Source organism: Myotis davidii, unplaced genomic scaffold, assembly GCF_000327345.1.
Source record: "Myotis davidii unplaced genomic scaffold, ASM32734v1 scaffold268, whole genome shotgun sequence".
In the NCBI taxonomy this organism is placed as follows: Eukaryota; Metazoa; Chordata; class Mammalia; order Chiroptera; family Vespertilionidae; genus Myotis; species Myotis davidii.
Genome location: NW_006383015.1, coordinates 5,689,705 through 5,698,820, shown reverse-complemented (window position 1 = coordinate 5,698,820; position 9,116 = coordinate 5,689,705). Strand labels below are relative to the sequence as shown.

General features: G+C 36.3%; 1 protein-coding gene across 2 annotated transcripts in view; it reads left to right on the top strand.

Annotated features, from left to right (window-relative positions):
- CPS1 (carbamoyl-phosphate synthase 1) overlaps positions 1 to 9,116 on the top strand; it is a 111,951-nt gene that overhangs the window by 65,618 nt on the left and 37,217 nt on the right. The gene's annotated exons all lie outside the window — the stretch shown is intronic.

Here is a 9,116-nt window from a genome sequence, read left to right as displayed (position 1 = left end):
CTCTTTCACTTCATTGTTCTGTAAATATTATATGCATGCTAGTGACAGTCTCCAATTAAATTGTAAATTCCATTATGACAAATTCCAATATACTATTATAAGCTTTTCTTAAGAGCTTTTTGCTATGTTTGTATGCAGAATAGAATTCACTATCCTAAAGTATAGTGTGAGTTCTGAAACAGAGGACTGGCTTCCAATTCTTTATTTACCATATATTTTCTTGGAAATTGGCCTTGCATAGAGTAAACACTCAGTAATATTTGTATGATAGCATGCTCATTAAATAAATGAAGAACTATTCCTGGTAGAAATTGAAAACCAGAATTTCTTCGTCATGCCAAAGGAGAAAAATTGAAGTGGAAGAAAATGCATGAAAATATTTGGTTGATCAAAGGGACCCACAAAATTATTAATTGAAAAATATATAGTCCAATATATAAACTTACTCTGTGTTAGAAAACATTGTAAAGTAGCATCTCTAGTTTTTCATTTTTCTAAGTGACTATATACCTACTAATTAGTTGGGAAGGTTCTGAGTAACCTGGTTTCTAATGAAAAAGGATTCATTTAATTGTTTTATATTGACAAATAGAGATGATATACACTGTAAGCATTATCATACTTATATGGACATAAAATCTCTATTGCCCTTTGAGAACAACCATTTGTATTATTTTGATAAAAAATTATCCAAGTTTTCAAAATTGTAACTTTTAGAAAAGTGTTTCCGAGAGAGATTCGTCAATATTTATAGTTGTAGTGAAGTCTCTGAATTAACTGGCAACGGCAAAATCTTATAGTATTTATAACACAGAGATCTCTATTTCTCTGGTGACTTTAAGGTACATTTCTCTTATAACGCAGGTAGAAAATGATCACTATTCTATTTTTGTGGATGGTGAAACTGAGTCACACTGAGAGGTGTGTCATGCCTCATGTCACACCAGTCAGAGGAAAGCAAGAAATGTAGCTCAGGGCTTCTGCCTTTGGTTCTAGTCACTAATTTTCCAAAGCTTCTTTTCAGAGAGATGACTTTTAAATCAGACAGCTGGAGATCACGTCCTCCTTAGCTGTCAAGGGGTGAGCTGTGTGCTTTCCTGCTTGAATTGCTGACCCCATTTAGAGCAGGAACGTTGTAAGAGATGTGCCCTTCTCTAGAACCCTTATGAGGAAAACACGGGGCCTGGCAGAGAGAAAGCCCCCACAGGTCACCTTTGAAAGACTTAAACGGAATTTCCAAGGGTACGGGGATTTCTTTTTTACTATTACTATGCTTATAATAAAAGACTGTAGGTACACATGCATGCATGCACATACATGTATTTTTTTTCTTTAAATAAAATGCAAATGCCTAACTTCCCATGTTAATGCAGGTGTGAGTGAAAAACTTCTGAAGCATATCATAGAAATTGAATTTAGGCAAAAGAGGCTCCATGAGCTCAAGGACAGAAGCTAGATCATCACCGACTGACCCCCAGAATTGTTCACGTGCTCATTCATACCTGAGATGCCTTTAAGGAACATAGAGCCTTCTCATCTGCCCTTGGCAATGAAGTGGTGTCTGTCCTGGGGAGCATAAGGCAGTGGTTGTGCCTCCCAGCAGAGGAGATGCCTGATGCGCATTCTCTCCAGGTCGCTTGTAATTGGCAGGGAGTCCTAAGAGGTGGCCCTCACCACCACAAGGAGTGGAGACAGGAATGGTTCAGGGGAGAGGGAGGGGATTGAGAGGAGCTGGGTGCAGGGGCCAGATTTAGGTGACTTGCCGGTTCTGTTCTGCTTCACTGCTGCTATTTCTTTTCTTCTTCTTCCCGGTTCTCTTCTCCTGTAAGGACTGCTCCCCTTCTTCCTCCTCTGGCAGGAAGCACTTATTAACTGTTTGGCATTGTGCTAAATAAACTCTTTAAACTTTTATTGTTTCATCTGATTGATTTTTTTTTTCTCAGCATAGTTGGAGGCTGACTCTAGATTTGGCCCGTGGTATTTGCCAGCAAAGGTTGGGATAGGCAGTTAGGCATTATTTGCTGATGTGAATATAATGATGATGTAATGGCCATCACATCAGTGTCAAATTGGCCATGTTGACATTGCACATACTGCCTCATCTCCGACCCTACCACATACTCTTTAGCTGATGGAATGATTTAATTAACCATCTTTTGCTCTAGGCAGCTTGAAGAGTGAACTACTCAATTTGGTCTTGAATATGTATATATAGTCATTAGTGTGAAGTACATGAGAATTGTTGCTATGATGGCTATTACTGTGCATTTATATGTCTTCTTCTACAAAAAACTCTCAAGGATAAGAGAGTTTTGATTGCCATGTAGGTAGTAACCCTCCTATTAACATGGATCTAATATGACATGTGCCAGGAATTTAAGTCTAGAATTTTTCCACATTCTCTTAGAAATGCCTTCTCATTCCCCCCACATTTCTCTATTTAGAAAAGGCATGATATTTCTCATTCAAGGACTAAAAAAATTGGTCAAAAATTATTTCTATATATGTTATATTTAGTCATACATATAATTATATTGTCATCAATAGTATATAAATGGCCTTACCAGATTAAAAGCAACATCACAATATTTCTGAATTATTGGGATCACTAAAATTTTTTTAAAAAATTAAAAAATTGCCTACTTAAAAATACCTACAGTATCTATTTCTCATAAGGTTTTCTCCTTTGTTTTGATTTTGTTGTTGTTAATAGACTTTAAAGTGAAATATAGCCGAAACTGGTTTGGCTCAGTGGATAGAGTGTCGGCCTGTGGACTGAAAGGTCCCAGGTTCGATTCCGGTCAAGGGCATGGACCTTGGTTGCGGGCATATCCCCAGTAGGAGATGTGCAGGGGGCAGCTGATCGATGTTACTCTCTCATCGATGTTTCTAACTCTCTATCTCTCTCCCTTCCTCTCTGTAGAAAATCAATAAAATATATTTAAAAAAATAAAGTGAAATATAGTTTTATATTTCACTTTATATAGCTGTCCTTAAAAATCAATACTTGTGCTAGTATAGCATTATTGTGATAGTGCTAAGTGGACCCAGATCCTAACAGGTAATTTTCCTGATGGCAGCCTTCTGAACATACGGACAGTGGATATAGACATTGTTTGTCCTGTGTGTGAGAAAAAGATAGAGGTTTTCTTAATTCCCCCAAAGGCCTATTGCTTTATAAAATCAGGGCATGGTGCTCTCAAAAACTGAGAGAAAAGAGTAGTATTTATCCAATTGCCTGGGCTTTCTAAATGCTGTGATGCTTTTGAAAAAAAATACTTTTTTTGCATTTTTCTTAAGGAAAGAGGTAACAAGCTGTTTCCTTGAAAGAAAAGATGAGAGACATAACTCACAATTATGCAATCTCCAGTGATTGCATAATTGTGATTGTGGCATGGTCTTGAACTTGTGAAACACCACAAGATAACCAGTGAAGCAATGTAAAACTCAGGGGAGAGGCTGATGAGAGGTCTCAGGGCAGAAAACATATATCTTACTCATTTCTCTTTCCTTAATATAGCAGGTGTCATTCTTGAACACCAGGCCTAGGGTTTTGCTCAGCTTCTGCCTTTGGGGGATCTTTAAAAAGAAGATAATAAAACTACAAGTCCCTCCCATAGTTGTAGGCCAAGTGAAGTGCTCATTTTCACATTAGAGCTTGTGCAATCTGGAAGGATATTTGTTTAGTGTTACTTGTGAGTTGGTGGATTAGATAAAAGCCAGTCAAGTGTAAGAGAGGTCTGCGTGAAGTGCGCTGTCTCCCTGGGTCATTGCCATGCTGCGTGCGTTCCTCCAGTCTGCTAATAGATTTCCCCAGCTCCTCCATGCCAGGTGAAAATTTCCTCATTAACGGGAATTTATTCCATTTCCTTTTATCATTTATTATTGAAGACTAAGTGTGAGTGGAGGAAGTTTCAGAGATGAAGGGGTAGAATTTTAAACAACAAAATCTACATTGGAACTCAAAGAGAGAGCGAGCGGAAAGCCTGGTATTGTTTATAAAACCAGAGAACACACTAGAGACTTACCCCTGTAGAAGCTGAGCTGAGCTGTCTAACCGTTCAAAGATTATGGCCGAGCGTGTAAAAGTCTTGATTGTCTGTTTTTAAGATGTTTTTTCCCCTTCTCAAATTTCAGACTGTCATTTTGTGCTGCTGGGTAGAGAGAAATTGAAGATTATGAAAAAGCCAGCATCACAGTTATTTGGTGTTTCTTTGTTTTATTGTTTAGCATGATAAAAGAGTAACCTTTGAGGAGTTTGCCCTTGAACTCTGAAAGCAAGGAAAGTTGATAGGGGAAAGAAAATTTGGATATATAGAGGACACAGCTCTGAAATATGGACTTAATGTGTTCATGTTCCCAGAAGTAAAAACAAACAAACATATTCAGTACACACAAATCCCTATGAAATAACAGAAGGATAATTTATTTATTACATATATTTTAAAACTGTGCTTTAGTACAAGGTACTCCATTCAGCTGATCACATTTCTCACTTGGTATAATGTTCCTTTGATTTACAATACAATATAAACGGAGCATTCCCTACTGAGGTTTCAAAGAGTGAGTGACAAATTTAGTGTTTATATTTCTTTTAGCAATTATTCTGTTTTGAGTTTGTTCCAAATTAAGGTATTCATTTTCCTTTGGAAAAAATAGAAATATTATAGCCCTGTCCATAAGTATGCTTCTTTTTAGCTTGATTTAAACAAATCTTACTCTGATGAAAGCTCTTTTCAGCAGACAAAATAGAAGGCAGCCCAACCTGGGCAGATAAATATGAGGATCATGTATCTGAATCTCCACATTGTTAAATGAGCTTTTATGTTCACTTCAGATTATTCATCTTGTATTTGACTCTGAAGAGGTTTGACCTTATCTGAATCACTGGCCCAAAGCTAATGAATTGTGTCTTCAAACTGTCTCTTCTTCTATTTTATTATAATGGGGCTCAAAATAAAATTTTGTATCCGAACAAGTAGGGAATAAAGCCAATTTTCTTCTGGGTGTAATGGTATGCCAGCCAGCCTTGTGTTATGCAGAAGCAGTAGAGAGAGCAAATGAGGGATATATATAGAGAGAGGAGCAACCTGCTCTGTCTTGGAGTTAGGGGCATCCTGCAGAATTAGGTGGGAGGGATCTAACTTTTCTCTGTCCTTGTAATTGCCAGAGTAGGTGATAGTCAACATCTCTTTTCTCAGTGAGGGGTGTTGTAAAGTGCTTTATGCTATTTCATGGACATGTCTAAGCATAGACATGAGTAACCAGTGAGACCATGAATGAAAAACTATAGAACATACGTCACATTGAACTTCACACGAACATTCCTACCCGATATTTGCATTCAGGTTGAGATAGATGAACATGAATATATTCACATGCCATTCCAATTAATACATGCTAATTTTCAGGATGTTTAAAAAATATCATATCATGCTATTGATCTAAGTATTTGAATATTGGACAAAAGTTAAAGTAGTTGTTGGCTCACCAAGAAAATGTCCTGAGATTCAGTTTGTGAGCTTAAAACATGCACTCTGCAGGCCAGCTTGATTCATCTGTTTCAGAACTCTCACCTGGTATGATTTGAGGGGGCACCAATGGAGAAGTAGTTTCCACTGCCATTCTGAAATTCTGTCATTCACGATTCATTATTTTGTGTTGCTGTTGCTCTTCTCAGGCATCCTGCTAAATAATGAAAACTCTCTGGGGTGGATATGCTATGGGGAACAGTAACAATTGAGTTACTCCTAGTGACAGATATTTTTTTGCCACCAGAGCTGAGCACAAAATTAATTCACTTTACTTTTTTATGCATAAGGCCAGTTCTATCAATCAGCCTTCCTTTTTCTTTAAAAATTTTGTTCTGTTAGTAGGAGTTCAATATTTGATGGGTGGAGAAACACTTTGTATATTTGCTGGAAATATCTTTACATATTCTATTGGACTTTTTTTTTAGTGGAAAAGAATAAGAGGAATTGTGCATATTTCAGCAAAAGAAAACATTGCATAGCTGAATGTGGACAGAACAAATGCAAATGTATTGCATCCCTAATAGAAACGTGAGGAATTTGAGTGGTTTCTTGTTTGCTTGGTTGTTTAACATCATTATTTATAACTTTCATTTAAAGCAATATAGGAATCTTCGAGGAATTATTTTATTATGATTATTTTCTTATATGATATTCCATATAAGAAAAACAGAAATCACCCAAGGCAAAAAACAAAATAATAAAACCGCCAAAACATGACCCAAAGATTAAAGATTAATATATTACTTCTGGTCATCTTTGGACTTGAAGAAATTGCATTTAAGCTTGTCCATAGTCAAAATTATAGGCACGATGGTCCTTTTCATGGCATGCTTCATATGTGTATGGTTAGGCTTAGTTATTTAGGTTAATGCGATGGTCAATATAGTAAGATAGTATGGGTTTTGCCTCAGATAGTTTTTGTAATAAAAGAAATGTCTTAATGAAGATCTACTTATTTTTTGCTCATCTTTTCTTTCACTGCTATCCCACGATGATGGGAAAATGCTCTAGCTAGAAAAATCTATGGGTAAGAATTGATGCAATGTTATATGTAGTATGTTTCTCCACTTAACTCAACCTTCATACCTATGCTTTTAATATAATTGCAGATCACAGAGAAAATGTGTAGCTTTTCCTCATGCAGGCAAACATTAACATGATTTGAGATCTTCCACAAAAGTCATAATTGAATATATTTATTTAAAAAGAACATCATCCAAATTTCTAAATTAGAAAAGGAGCTTATTTTTCAAGCACTTCCACTTTGGGGCTGAATGCTCAGTTGCACATAAACAAACGAGCAATTGGTTTAGGAACGTAGTCTTGGCATGGAAAGTGGAAATATACCTTCCTAAAGCAAATATCAACAGCAACAAATCCCGTCCTCTGCTTTTGTCTCCACAACATTTTGGGGGGCAACACTAAAGCTAACCGCCATAAAGTTGTATGTTTCCAAGACTCTCAGACACTCAGAAGCCTTTCCAGACTTTCCCAGTAGAAGCTGGACACACTTCCTCTGAGCGAGCGCCTCCTGTTGTGTACTTTTCTCTCATAGCACCTCTCACAGTGTTGGAGATACATCTGTAGGTATTTGTTTGCCTCCTAATATACTCTGACTTCCTTGAATGTAGAGATTCTATACTTTATCTCTGTTGAAGAATGACAGTGAATGTAGCCCCACCTCCACCATCCACAATTTCTTTTTTCTTTTTTAAAAATATATTTTATTGATTTTTTTACAGAGAAAAAGGGAGAGAGATAGAAAGTTAGAAACATTGATGGGAGAGAAACACCGGAATCGAACCTGGGACCTTTCAGTCTGCAGGCCGACGCTCTAGCCACTGAGCCAAACCAGTTAGGGGCATCCATAGTTTCTTACTTTTTCCAACTATAAATCCTCCATTTGTTTCCTACACCTATGATGTCCATTGCTGCCTCAAATGATTGCAATGAAGTTGCCCTTGCTTATAGCACATCTGTCAACTCCTTCATCTATATAACACTACATTTTCTTTATGGATCTGTTCTCATCCCTCTACTGCCATAGTATTTCTCAGCTACAACCACTCACATTGTTATCTCCTTTTTCTGACCTCACATTTCACCACACAGCTTATCTCCCCATAAAATGTGTTGAATCACTCTATCATTCCATTGTTTCAAATATGGTTTTGTATCTTCTTGAGAAGCACTGTCTAGTAGAAATTTCTGAGATGATAAAATATTCTGTAATCTGCACTGTCACTGGCCACATGTGGCTATTGGGCACTTAAAATGTGGCTAGGGTGACTGTGGATCTGAATTTTTAATTAAAAAAAGTTTAATTAATTGACACTTAAATTTAAATTTTTATGTGTGGCTAGCGGCTACCATATTGGACAGCACAGTTCTACAGCATATAACACAGTGCTTGACACACATAGTGAATGACTAATAATAGTTAAAAATCAGATTGTGTTCAAGAATTTGGCAGGAAAATGTATTGCTCTGAGAGAATGCTTATCAGATACCTGGGAAGATTAAAAATCTAAATGGGAATAGAAAAAGAAGAAATGAAATTCATTGGGAGAAATAACAAATTGATTTGAGAGATAGAAGGGAATTTAGATGGTATAGAAAAAAGTATATTAAATAGGAAGAGCTGTAGCTGCAAAAATGTAAACTAATATTGATATCAAAAACCCAGAGAAATAGCTATTAAATATACCAGCACTATTCTCTCTTTTTTAAACTCAGAATATGAATTAATTAAAAAAGATTGAAGAACAGAATTAACAAAATGCAATGGATTTCATTCAACTACATTCTAATAGGAGAATTTCAGTGAAAATTATTTATTATTAGATTATCTGATGACACACTGTTATGTTTTAATTTTATTTAATTGACTGTCAAATTATCATAATAGAATTTTATTGTACTGACTATTGCTGGTCACAGTTACTTGGTTAAAGATGCTTTTGCAGTAGTATTCTATATTTCTGAACATTGGGCCTGTGTAAATTATTTTTGTGTACATTTTAAATTCTAGTTATAAGCTGATTTCAATAGCTTATTTGTCTTTTCTATAAAATAAAAAGCCATAGAATTATAGTTATCTTAATTTATTTAATAAGTACTTATTAAATGTTTGTGGGCCAGTGTGCTAGGCTTTGGGAATAATTTGGTAAATAAGTCAAATGTATTTTTTGCCCTTGTGGAACTTGAATCTAGCAGGGAAAAGTCTGGTTGCTAAAAATAAAATAAATGAAAGTAAGAAACATTTAAAATACCAGGTGGTGATGCCATGTTAAGCAGTGTGTGTCCAAATTCCAACTTAGTTCAAAATGTAAGCATCAGTTAGGAGCCTAGGAAGGTCATTGTAGATGAGAACAGACTGAGAAGTCTTTGTGTTTGAAGCCTGGCTTTTGTTGACCTAAGAAGGGTGCTTGGGAGGTGGAGAGAAGCTGAGTAGGTAACAGGCATATCCAAGGCTTTGCAGATGAGAGAAACAGCATGGATCCAGTCCAACTCATGGAAAAGAGGGTGGGGAAAGTGAGGAGATCAATCTGGCTTGAGTGGAAAATAATCATAAAAATAACT